The sequence below is a fragment of the Caretta caretta genome, chromosome 14 (assembly GCF_965140235.1).
Source record: "Caretta caretta isolate rCarCar2 chromosome 14, rCarCar1.hap1, whole genome shotgun sequence".
In the NCBI taxonomy this organism is placed as follows: domain Eukaryota; kingdom Metazoa; phylum Chordata; order Testudines; family Cheloniidae; genus Caretta; species Caretta caretta.
In genome coordinates this window covers 1,745,177-1,758,246 of record NC_134219.1, presented here as the reverse complement: position 1 = coordinate 1,758,246, position 13,070 = coordinate 1,745,177, and the positions used below count along the sequence as shown (strand labels likewise).

The following is a 13,070-nucleotide window of genomic DNA, read 5'->3' as shown; positions in this document are numbered from 1 at the left end:
TCCTGTTGGGCCTGGCCTGGTGTCTGGCCGAGTGTCAGCATCTCTGTCCAGGCTCCCCTCCGCTCCTGATGGTGTATCCCTGTTCTCGTTTTGCCTGTGCCTCCGGCTCTTCCTTCCAGGCTCCCTACAGGTCCAGGGCCCTCTCTCCTTGGCTCCTGGGGGTTGGGGAAGAGCCCTGGGGTACCAGCACCCTGTCTGCATTCTTTCTTTGGATTTCTGGGTGTGTGTGGTGTGGAACGGGTCTGGGGGGGCCCATTGCTGCATGTGAGAGTGCATGGGGCAGGCAGCCTGGGGCGGTCCACCAGCAGCTTCTCTCCACCCCCATGCAGCCAAGTAAGTGCCGTTTCCCAAGCCAGACCCCATCCTAGCTGGAGCGAGGAGGGCACAGAGCCTGGCAGTTGGGGATGGAGAGAGACATGAAGAGCAAAGCTGCCCCCACTTGGAGAGCGAGTTTGTTCCCTTCTGCTGCCCAGCACTTCCGTGTCCCACTGCCTCCTGCTGGGAGCTGGGCCAGCGCCGGTGCTGGGGGCTGCATTGCTTCGCTCCGGCCATATGGAACCTCCGCGGCCTGAGGTTACTTCAATTACCAAGCCCCTCCGGTTCCCAGTCAGAGGTTTAATTATTTAGCCAGGGAACACGATTGTGCATAGCAGGCCACACGCTGCCCTTCAAGACTGCGCCAGTCTCCCAGGAGGGGCTTCAGCCCAGGCCAATTGCTCAGCTGCTGCAGGAGGAAGAAGGGAAGAATCCCACCAGCCCCCCGCATGGTACAGCTGCTGGTTAGGGATTGGGTGCAGCACAGGCTTGCAGGCAGCAGCCCTACTGTTCCTACTCCTGTTATGGACCATGAGGGGTGAATCCCACAGAACTGGTCCCTGCCTGTTCCTGGGGGTGTGGGTTCTACTCTGGCAGCTGTGTCAGGGTCTTCTGGGGAAGGAGGGGTGGGCATGACCACTGAGGGAGGGATGCTGCCTTTTGTGCCATAGTCAGTGGGATCTGCCTTCTCCTGGGCCTGCTGAACAGCTGGTACTGTGTATGATGAACAGTTTCCACCCAAGGCAACACCTGCTCCCATTACCCTGCCCTTCGCCCTTGCAACACTGGGGGCAGGAGAGCGAGCTGTGCAGCTCTGGGGAAGAAGGGAGCTGCTCTCCCAGCATCTCCTCCGAGATGGCAGAGGCGGTACTGTGCGTGGTGTGTGGATTCCACCTGCCCTGCTTTGCGTCTGCCCCCTGGCTAGAGTCCGAAGGGCTGCTTGGGCTACGAAATGGCTGTTCCCCTCTCTCTTCCCTTCCGCCAGTGCCACGGCAGGCAGTGCAAGATGGGGGCTGTCACGCTGCTGCACCAGATGGAGCGTGGCAGCCCCCATAGGAGCACTGATGGGGTCATTTCCTGGCTCCCTGATGAGATGGGTGCTCAGGGAGCTGTCCATTTCACAGCTTCTGCAGCCTAGGCTCTTTGCAGCACGGCCTCCCAGCAGGTGTTTCCACGGGTGAGCTCAGCTGGCATTGCTGCAGAGCCCGTCCCAGGTGTGCCAGGCTCCCTTTCAGCTTTTCTTTTATTTGAAAGCTGGAGGGTTATTTGTGAGCTGCGCCACTGCGGGCATTTTCTTCTCCTTTCCTTGCTTTTTAATGAGCCAACCTTGGAGGACCTTGAGAGAGGCTCCTGCGGCTTTTCTGTGACTTATCTTCTGGCCTCTGCCCCCTATTCTGCCAAGGGGATAAATCTCTGCTTTCAGCTTGAAGCTGGAGCATTGAGCCTGTCCCACCGAGCGATGCGGTCTCCATAATTCACAGGTGGGGGGTGGGGGAACTGCATGGCTGAGGTCATGGGGTGAATGTATTCTATTCAGTGCTGTGATTGATGGTCTTCCTAGTGAGGAGTAAGGGAAAAAGTCCCATTATAATACGGGACAAGCTGTTAAATTATTTTCCATTCCATTGGGTCCCGAAAAACAAAACAAACTTGTCGCGATCAATGTGGGATGAAGCTGCAGCTTTCAAAGAAAGGAGGAGAAATGGGCAGGCAGAGGGATTTAAAGATGCTATGCCTTTCTCTGGTGTCCGCAGCACAGCCAAGAATCCCCCAAACACTGCTCTGTGGGACACCCTCCACACATCCAGCCCAAGAGTGCCATCCATGCCCTACAAAGGGAGGAATTGCCTTGGTACTTGCACTCCTGGGGCTGGCTGAGCTAGGGAGCAGGGCACTGCTTCTCCCTTTCAGACCTGGAGGCTGAGCCAGAGATGTTAACACAGGGAATGTTAAGCCCCCAGACTTATGCAGGCTTGTGCTTGGAATGAAGCGTCTGCTGTTAACCTGCTTTGTGCCCAGGGACAGCAGGGTAGGGGCGAAATGTGCTTCTCCAGGGCGGCCTATGTAGCAGGGTTGTATAGGGCATCATGTGTCTCTCTCCTTTCACTGATGTGACCACACGTGCCAGAGGTCCCCGACTCTTCCCATTCACAGTGGGAGCTTGGGTTCCTGGATTCTTAATGCTATGTTGTAGCCAGGGGTGAGTGGCCAGGAGCAGCAAGTGGCCAGGGCTGCGGCAGAAGGCACCTGTGGTTTACATTTGGATCTTCTGAGATACAAGCTCAAAGATGATGCAGGGCTTTGCTTGGGACCATCCTGTAGGGCAAGAAAAGCGGATGGTAGGCCCACAATCTCAGGCGGTGGAAGTGTCCCTGGGTAGATGGGGCTGTTGCATTTCTGCTCACAGGCCAATGCAAGTGGGATTCAGAGCGGTTTGCTACCCATGAGGCACTCATATTCTAATAATAATAAAAGAGACTTAATTAAGTCTGTTGCCACATGGAAACTGTGCCATTTAGAAACAACTGAGCTTTTCTGCCGTCTGCATCCTCCTCCCTCCTTTATTACTGATGAGGACACTGGGATGGGAACAGGATCTGGAGTTTCCCTCTCTCTTTCTTTCAGGTTCAGAAGTTGCCACGGAGACCCTGACGGCTCTTGCCTCCGATTCTGAGGGCCAGCAAAGTTCGTGAATTAACGGCACCAGGCCCAGACCCACAGTGCCCTCAGTGAGAGGTGCCCCTCCTTGGAGGTGAGACTCTTCTGCGGAGCAGAATGGAGGTGGGGGAAACTGGGTGTTGTACAGCTGGGACATGAGATTTTACCTTCTAGGTGCTGTGGGGAGCAGGAGTGTGCGTGCTGCACTCCCCTGGGAAATCTTACACAAGCATTCCAGTAAAGGGGGACTTCACATCCACGTTTATGCAGGTGCCCTGGTTCCAGCCCCTTGTGAAGGGAGCTGGACAGTGGGAACCTTCAGGGGAAAGACTGCAGGAAGGATCTGGCCCCATGAGACAGTGTTCAGGTCCTGGTGGGAGGATGAGACATGAGGGCACATCCAGGGGGCATTTATCCTGCTGGCTGCTGTCTCCCCAGCTGGTTGTAGATAGTTCTCAGCCTGGGGAGAAGCTTTGTTCCAAGTACAGACCTGGAAAATCTTACTGAGAAAGAGGAGGAATTACCAAGGTGCGTGCATGCACCCATATGCAAACACCCCTGCACCGTCACGCACAAATGTGCATGTGCCATTACATACATAATGCAAAACTAACGTTCTATGTCCACAGCCCCTCTGTGAGATCCACTGTCAAATACTGTCTCTGTTCCCTGTGGCATAGCTCCCCCCGCCCCCTTCCCCTGTGTGTCTGTGGAAGTACGTATATGGCCCCTTCTCACTGTGGTATCCCCCCTCCCCTTAATTCATCTCCCCTCTCCCGTTCGTTGCTCAGTTACACCAGTTTAACAAGATGGATTTACATTCACACCTTCGGTTACACTACTGCTACCTTCTCCCCTAGGCCAGCCCTCAGGATCTTTCCTTTCCAGCCTTAAGCATAGCAGTGAAGTGCGCTGTGTCCTGGGAGGATTGTGGTGTGGCCAGGCAGAGCTGGGCTTCTGACCTAGTGGTTGGGGTGGAGCAGGATCACAGATGGAGCAAGGCCGGGTGGAACGGTCTCTGGAAGTTGTGACTTTGAGAGCACTGACCTCAGCTGGTGGCAGATGGAAAAGACGCCTAATGCCAGCAAAAGGGGTTTTCTGTCCATTTTCATTACCTTTAGTGCAGCAGAATTGGTTGCCCCTCCCCTCTGCCCCCAGTTGCAAAGACCTGTTTCACAGTCCACCCCGAGTACTGATGCTGGGCCTGTGTCACGTCTTGGGTGGGTTTTCCAGAAATGTCTGAATTGTTTGCTTGGGGCGACCTATTGCACATGCAGAAGGACCCTTTTGCTCCACTGTGCCTGTTTGTCCAGGCAAACCACACATCCGGGTTTGGAAATGTGGCCTTTCCTTACAGGATGTGATCTGGAGAGCTGGCTGTAAGGGCCTCTTAGATGCCGAAGTGGCTATGTCTTTAGTGCCCCCCCCCCCCCAAAGTGTCTTTACTTGGAGATCGTGATCTCACTGTGAAATCCTAGCAGAGACCAGGTAATTTTTACATTGACATAGCTAGTTGCAGCCACCCCCAGGTTAAAAAAAAAAATAATCTAGTGTAGACATCTCAGAAGAGCCAAAGCCAGACCCAGTGGCTCTGTTCCATCACAGCCGTGTAACCTTTTGGCAGCAGGAGTTCGTGGTCCCTTTTGTTTTTGGGAGGTGGGAACAGCCTGGCCCTCCCCAGCTAGCCTGCTGCTGTGTATCCGAGGAGCACGAGGCTCGGCAGGCTGGCTTTTGTGCATCTCTCTGCCTTGCAGTGGCTGATTTTTGCACGTTAATTTCTCCGTTCTTTTGTCAATCTCAAGTGCATGCTGTGAAATCGTAAAATAAGGAACGAGATTTTAAGAATCTTCATCCCTGTGCTGGGGGCAGAGGTCACTGTGAGAGACAGATTAAAGAGAAGCCTTGCCTCTGTGAAGAGGCTGCCCAGGCATATTTCCTTAGCTGCATTAATCAGTCTGAAGGGAGCAAAGGATGCTGAGCTCTGTATATCACCTTGAAGCTTTTTAGTCTCTTACCAAACTTTGGGTGGATGATGTTGCTCATGCAAGTGAGGTTCTGATCACGCTGGCTACAGGCAGGCGTTGTGTGGGCAGGCATTGTTATGCAAGCTTCCCACACACAACTCTGGCGGTGCGCCTCGGTCCAGAACAGCAGCACTCGGCTATTCCTGCCCTAACCCCTACTCTTACTCTGCCAGTACACTGCAGTCCTCTCGCAGCCCCGCTAGCTATTGTGGTCCAAGGGCACCCCACACACAGCTCTGCTGATGCACCTCAGTCCTAGCTTGTATCCTGCATCCCTGTTCTTGCAGTCGTGAGTGTTTCCTGAGCAGAGGCTGCCAGTCATTCTGAATTGTACCAAAGCTTAGAGGTGTCTCAGTCACTGGGCAAAGGGAGTAGGCTCAGATCACCAGACTTGCATCCCATGGAGGTGGAAGCTTAGAGCAGGGGATGCTCAGACTTTTTCACCCAGGGAGCACATCTTAGGGCTGGTCTGCACACAACCTGGCACCACATAATAAATGGATTTTAGCTCGCACAACATGGTGTTTCCGTGCCAGACTCTTGCGGTTGGTCTTGGCCCAAGATAAATCTCTTACGTTGACTTAACTTGTGTCGTTTTTTACCCACTTAAGCAACACTGAAATAGGTCACTTCTATTCCAGAGCAAGTTAGTGGCTGAGCTATTTTGGTTCCATCTGGTGTGTAGGGCAGCCTTTGATTGAGTGTCTTGTGGGCACCTCCCCTTCCATGGGCCATCCAATGGACCCCCCTCTCCTCCAGTTTACAGTCACATCATAACCCGGGGGAAGTGTTTGATGTACAGGTAGCGTCTCTTACTATGATTCAGGCTAGGTATTCACTGCAGCAATAGGTGCGTATTTGACATCCAGTGAGCTCTCCCCTAGTGGAGGCGAGGTTCAGGTGGTCGTTACCTCCAAGTAGGCAAGGTTAACACCCCAGGTGGGGAGTATAGGGTTGATCTCAACTACACTGAGGTAAAATCAACCTGTGTCTGGGCTTCTCTGGTTTTTCCCATTGAGTCAAAATGTCCCTGTTCTTGCGGTGAAGACCTAGCCTTAGCCACTGGAAACAAGGAGAAGGAGCTGGCTGCATGTGGCCAGTCAGGCCTCCGTGGTCCACAGTCTGGAAACCTCTGGGCTCTAGAGCATTACACTCCATTACTCTCCAAACCCCTAGCATCTCCCCACCCACATTTTCGCTGTCTTGTTTTCCTTGCTATCCTTCAACCCCCTCTCATGTGGGGGGCGGAGGGGCTTGTTCTTGCTTGAGGCCTTGCAAGAGGGCATTGGTTTCTAAGCCACAAACTTCAAGTGAGGATGCTGGGTGCTTTGCATGAAGATCGGGTTAATGGGGTGGAGAAACAGCCTGGATCAAGGAGAGAACACAGTGTAACTTAGCTTTGGCAAATATACTCTCTGTCAGTCTGAAATGTGATGGAACCCCCTGGGAAGAAAGTGCTTCTTGAAGGAAAAAACATCTAAAAGGGGAGCCCTTGAGGTGCTTTTGTTCTGGTGAGTGGGAGTGCTAGATCCTCTTAGACATGAAAGGCTGTGCAGCTCCATCCCCAAAGTGGCTGGTGAGGCTGCAGAGAGGAGGAGGAGGGGGAGGAGGAAGGTGTGAGCAGCTGCAAAGAGAGGTCGTCTAGGTATTACCCCATCCCTCCCCCTCAGCTCCTCCCCCTTCTTCAAGAAAGTAAATTAGGTCACGCTTGAAAGTCAGTTTCTTGGCTGTGGATTTAATTTAGCTTTTCCAGGCTAGTTATCGTATAATAAATTCCAGGAGATTTATAGAAAACATGGCCAGGGAGGCTTAGCCCCTGTGTAACAAGACTTGAGTCTATTTCCTACTGCAGTGCAACTTCAGTGAACGCCCTGTGCTCCCAGGGTCGCAGAGGAGGCTGAGCTGGCAGCCTGGATAGCGGGCAGCTGCCTTCCGCCTCTGACCTGTCAGCCTGTAAGATGTAGTCCGGAGCCGTGCTGCTGCTAGTTCAGCATGTGCGGGTAAGAACAGCCGGTCCTGTGCGCATGCAGACCAGGCCTCCACACCCCCTCCAGACTCCCTGAGCCAAAGGGCCTGGCCTTGAGGGGCTGTCTGCTCAAGGGCATATCCCCCAACAGAATGATCTGCCAGCCCAACACCCTGGGATGAAATGTAATCGTGCAGAGTCATGCCCTATAATAAGGCTTTCTGCTGTAGGCTGTGGGTTTCTCAGTTGGAAACAACAGAGAAGGAGAAAGACCTGGGTGTACTTGTCAATCACAGGACGACTGATGCAGCTGTGAGGAAGGTAAGTGCGATCCGAAGATGCATTTCCAGTACAGACAGGGGAATACTAATGCCATTGTACAAGGCACTGGCAAGTTCTCACCTGCAAAACCGTGTGGACTTCTGGTCCCCCCACTTCCAGAAAGCTGAATTCAGAGTGGAGCAGGTGCAGAGAAGGGCTGCTAGGATGATCGGGGCAGTGGAGATCTGAGCTGACCAGAGGAGACTAACGGAGCTTGGCTTCTTCAGCCTATCAAAGGGAAGGCTCGGAGGGGATCGGATTGCTCTCTATAAACACGTTGGGGGTAAACCCCAGGGAGGGCGAGGAGCTATTGACGCTAAAGGACAATGCTGGCACCAGAACAAATGGGGACAAACTGTCCAGGAATACGTTTAGGCCACGTCTATAAGTACAGTGCTGCAGTGACTCAGCTGTGTTGATACTCTCTGCCGGTGCAACGCTGTACATATACACCTTCACCAGATGCTCTATCCGATGGGAGAGCTCTCCCCTTGCCGTAAAAACCCACCTCTGTGAGCAGCATAGCCCTGTGCACATGAGCGCTTACGTTGGTGTAACGTGTGTCACTCGGGGTGGGGATATTCACACCCCTGAGTGACATCGGCTGTGGTGTAGGCAGAACCGTAGGCTGGAAATTAGAAGATTTCTCATTATTAGAGAAGGGAGGTTCTGGAACAACCTCCCACTAGGAAGAGTGGGGGCAAACAACCCAACTATTTTGAGGAAGGAACTTGATAAATGTATGAATAGGATTATATGGTGGGGTTGCCTGCCATAGCAGACGACTAGACCCAACCCAGGAGGTCCAGCCTTCCAGCCCTGTCTTGCTCTGTTCCCTGTTAGTTACATCTTAGGCTGGTCTGGAGCAGATAGTACCAGTTGTGCTAGCTAGTGTTGCACTCATGGGGTGTGCAATAATGATGATTATACTTAGCAAGCCCCTGGGAATCTCAAGATGCTTTGCAAAGATGGCTCCGTGGCATCCCCGTTTTACAGATGTGAAAACTGAGGCTCAGTGACACTAAGTGGCTCACCCAAGGTCACACAGCAAGTCTGTGGCAAACCTGGAATAGACCCCAACAGTTCTAACTCTTGGCCCTAAGCTCATAACTCACTAGACCACTGCAGCCCTATGCCAAATATCCACAAGTCCGTTCCAACTTCATAACCTGGTAGTAAAACCCTGAGCCCTTTTGTTACAACACATTTCTTCTTCCCCAGCAGTGCCATCCTGCTACCCATAAATCCTCTGAAAGTTACTTTGCCCCCTGTGCCCATCCATCACTTGTCTTCTTGTGTCTGCTTGAGGTCAGAAGGTTAAACCAGAACCCAACGCAGGGGGTACCCAGCATGTAAAAGTGGGTTGAGCAGGAGTGGAGCTTTGCCTGCATCAGCAGTAACGGTGAAGTGTGTGCTTCCCCAAATCCTGTGCTAAACACCCCTGGAGAGAGGTCCTGTGCTGTGGGATGTTGTTGAGGGAGTGATGGAGAATGGCATGTTCTGGGCACAAAGGAGCCTTTTTCGGAAAGTTAGATTGTCGGGGGGGATCCAGTCAGGCTCTGTGTGGAAGCTGACTCTCACTTGTGGAGCTTCAATGACAGGTCCAGAATGCACAGCTCATAACTACCTTCAGTGGAACCAAACGTCCCTGAGCGAGTGGCTGCCGTGCGATGTGAGTCAGCGCTGTGATGGGATGGTTTTGAGGGGTGGCGTTGTGATGGTTTTGGAAGTAATGAAAGTGGTCAGAGAAGCTGTCTGCTTCTGTCTCAAGTTGTCTTTGCTGCACTCAGGGTTCAGGCTCTGTGCCTCTCTTTGCAGAGGGACAACAGAGAGAATTAGTCTAGCTTTTTTTTTTTGCTGGTGATTTATGATGTTTGTAATGTGATGGCAGATATACGGCTGGGAGAGTACCAGCTCGGCACAGAGGGCGCAGCCAGCCATGTTCCTTGCGTGCTCTCACTGCTAAAGCCGCCCAATTAGTGTCTATTAGTCACTCGGTGTGTTAAAGCATTAAGAACAATTAAGGGTGAGAAGAGTTTCCAGATGTAGCGTTAAGCACTAGAGCTGGGAGCTGGCGGCTCTGCTGGCTGCTCCTGTATGGAAACAATCTCGCAACACAACAATGGGACCACAAAGGCGAGTCCATGGGCTGGGGTGCCGGTGCAGGATTCCTGGGCTAGGAATATTCAGGGCACCACAGACCTGTGCAGGACACAGAGATGGGAGAATCCCTTGCCCTAGCGTTGCCAAAGCACTCTGTTCCACTGGATAAGACACAGGACTCCTGGGTTCTGTTCTCACCTCTAGTACTGATTCACCATGTCTCCTTGGGCATATCGCTTTCCCTCTGTGTACAATGGGGAGAATAGTGTGGTGATCTCTGGATGAAAAGTGCTAAGAACTGATTATTACTACTGCTCACAAAGAATAGCTAGCGCTGCTGGTTCTTTCATCAGAAGGTGTACTTCACAACCGCGACACGTGAGAGTAGGGCTTTTTGGGAGACGTTGAACATTTCTGAATAGCTACACATCCCGTTGGCTTTAAATGGTATGTGTGCTCCTAAATCCATTAGGCACTCTTGAAGAACTTCCCTCAATAAGATGGCAACTAAACCAAAGTCAAACGCTTATTTCTTGACTGAGTTATCTCTGAGGTCACAGTTTGCCATCTCTTTGTTCAGAACTGGCTTGAACTCAAATTGTTAGTTTAGAAGAACCTAAAGCAACCCAGCCTGAAAGGTTTGTGTCCTGGCCAAGAGAACAGGAATGGTAGGGGGTGGGCAGCTAGTGGCTATGTGGGTGCAAATGGGGCAAAGAGGTGCTGTGTGCAAGGCTTTGTTAAAAATGGGTTTCTCATTGCGATATCCTTGGATATACATATGGCAACCCAGGAATGGTGAATATGGATTAATACCCATTTCAGGGTGCAGGTGACTACAACTCCCCATAAATATCCCACTTCCCTGGCCTGTCCGGAAATGTGTTTCTGCCTGGGGGCAATGCTGAGGCAGCATGGCCAGAGATGCTGCTCCTGTGGTGTCTGTGAATGGTCAGGACGCCATGGGAGCTCACGCTGTGGCTTGCTTTGGGTGTGAGTTGACTTATAAATAATACGTGTGGAGTGGGCATGATGTCTGAGGTCATTCCTGCCCCCCCTCTGTGGCTCTGAAGGGCCTTTTGACCATGGTTTGTGCAGGGGGAGGGGTGCGTTTCAGAGTTGGGGATGGACAGGGCAGGGCCAGTGTATCCCGCAAGGCTGCTCCGTTGCCCCTGCGAATGGGGTTGTGCAGGAGGCTGGAGAGTAGAGTGGTGGCTGCAGGGCACTGTTTCACTCGGCTGTTTCGGGGGGCATTCCTCCCTCCCCAGCCTGGCGGAGCGGGCTGTGCATGAGAGCCAGAATTTTGGCTTTTGTGAATGTATTTTGTCTTTGGCAATGTGTAACGCTCATGGCAAGAGCTAAAGGATGGGTCTGAACAAGATGCTTGCCCTCCCCTCTTGGCCTGGAGCTTTTCCCAGCACCTGTCTGGCTGGAGCATTCATATTTAGAGGCAGCCTGTCTGCGTCCCAGCAGCTCTGCTCACTTGAAACACTTCTCCTAGAGTGTTGTTTGTCAACCAAATGTGCTTCCTTTTGGGCAAGGGTGTGGGTAGGGGGCATGTGTTGATGTCAATGAGGTGGTCTCTCCAGCACAACAGTGGGCCTGGACTGCCTCTGTGGGTGGGCTGTTGCTTCTAGAGTTGGGGTGGCTAGCTGCTGTGCACACTGTGGGTATATCTACACTGAAATATAAGTCTGGGCTTGAGCCTAACCCCCTTGTGTCTACACTGCAATTGTGCTAACCCAGGGCTCGGACCCAAGATCCCAGGACTCTGCAGGGCTGGAGGCTCTGAGCTCGAGTTAAGCCAGGACTCAAGGTCCAAGCCCTACTGCTTTGCAGTGTAGATGCAGCCCCGCTTGACACGGGTCCCGGGAGTCATCTGGAAGTATCCCACAATTCCACGGGACAATTTCCTTAGTCCTCTCTAGCCCAACAATCTGCGATCTGCTCTATTGAAAACAGAAGCCACCCCCACTTTGCAAACGGCAGCAGCTCAGGTCTGTATTAACCCATTCTGTTCTGATCACCAGTCTGCAAGTACACAGTCAGAGAGCCTCCTGGGTTTGCAATGGAGAGCGAACCAATCAAGCCTTTTGCAAAGTGAGCTCACTTGAGTCCAAATAACCCTGGGTTTACATTGCAGTGTAGACGTACCCGAAGAGCCTCTCTCTGCTCCTTGGGGCTATGCTCAGCTGCATGGTAAAAGGGGGTTTTCCATCCCCTTTGTTTGATGTCTTGGGACTTTGTCGGGTGGAGGCTCCTGTGTTTATCCTTTGCCTGGAAGCAGCAGGGGCTGGAGGGGAGGCTCTCAGGGTGGGCGTGAGGAGGCGAGACTGTGCACTCTCCTTCATGAGCACAGAGAGTAGCACCTGCCCTGTCCCAGGGCCAGAGGACTGTTATTTCTTCCGACTTTGTAATTGGGTGATGATATAGGAGGGGGGGGATCTCAGCACACCTAGTGCCAGAGGGCTATATGGGGAGTTGCAGATTGGCCAGGGGATGTTGTAGCTGCCTTAGGCTCACCAGCTATCTTGGTGTCAAGATCCACAGGCTCTCCCCAGTCCGGACCAAGCTAGCACTCTGTAACTGCAGTTGGACTGACTTTGTGTTGGCTGCCTCTAGAATGGAGGGTGGGGGAAAGGGGAGGGTGGCCTTCAGCGTATTGGAATAATTTCTCTCTCGCACACTCTCTGGGGGAGCGGCATGCAGTGCATGGACAGATGGTGTTTTTGAGTGACCTTGGAGCACGGAGTGATTCCCTCACTTGCTGAGTAATGGTTGGAGCAGCAGGAAGCCGTCGTGCTACAACCTGCTCTTACCAGTGGGAGTTAGTCAGGAAACCAATCCTGAGGAGGGATGTGGGGTGGACCAGGGGAAGGAGCCAAAGCCCGGTAACCATTACGTAATGGTTACAAGGGAATGAACTATATATTGTGTTTACCTGCCTCCCCCAACATGTTACAGTTCTATAATGAGAGCCAGATAATGCATGTGTGCTTAGGGTCTTCTTGGAAATGTCTTGAGAGCTCCCAAACATTGTACCACCACTTCCCCAGCCTGTGGGGCAATCTCTCTCTCTCTCAGGAGAAGTTCTGGGCCAGACTGGGCTTTCTCTAAAGGCTAGAGATGGTGCTTCTGCAGTGTGTATGATTGGGCAAGACATCACCGTGGGACGTGACCTCATTGAACTGGCGCGGTGGATTCCACGGGGTGGTGCGGCTAGCTGAGCTGGAAGCCCCAAGTGAAGGGAGTGATGAAGAGGTAAGTTAAGATTATGGCAGCTGCAAGCACTGGCCCATGTTTCCTTGCTCACATGAGCTGTCTCACCAGAGCCAAAGGAGCAGGTTTGTGAGTCAGGTGGGCAGAGCCAGGCTCTGAATCAGTTGCGAAGATTTAAAAAATATATATATATATATCCCTCTGTAACTTCATTTTCTTAAAAAAGCACCCTTCTGTGGTACCAGGCGGAGGGCCCTGAAGACCAGGGTACACCCACCTGGTCTGTCCCCAGAGCAGGACAGTGCTGGCAATGGCTGGGCAAACTGCTCCCTGCCAGTGCATGTTGGCCCTGCCCGGCTAATGCTGACTGTGCTGACAGCTTTTGTGGAGAGGACCCTTGTGCACTGGGAACTAGAATAAGGTCCCTACTTGCTTCGCACCAGACAGGAACTGGCTCTCCGATAGCG

The 13,070-nt window shown here is 52.6% G+C and overlaps 1 protein-coding gene across 23 annotated transcripts in view; it reads left to right on the top strand.

The window, feature by feature from the left end:
* Positions 1-13,070, top strand: part of RBFOX3 (RNA binding fox-1 homolog 3) — a 353,230-nt gene that overhangs the window by 91,755 nt on the left and 248,405 nt on the right. For 14 of the 23 annotated variants that reach the window (XM_075119157.1, XM_048819355.2, XM_048819340.2 and 11 more), the window contains exon 2: positions 2,941-3,067. The gene's annotated coding sequence lies outside the window, so the exon portion shown is untranslated. Of the gene's footprint in view, positions 1-2,940; positions 3,097-7,193; positions 7,285-12,468; positions 12,646-13,070 lie in introns of those variants that run through there. The other 9 variants (XM_048819350.2, XM_048819336.2, XM_048819333.2 and 6 more) reach the window with 4 other exon arrangements.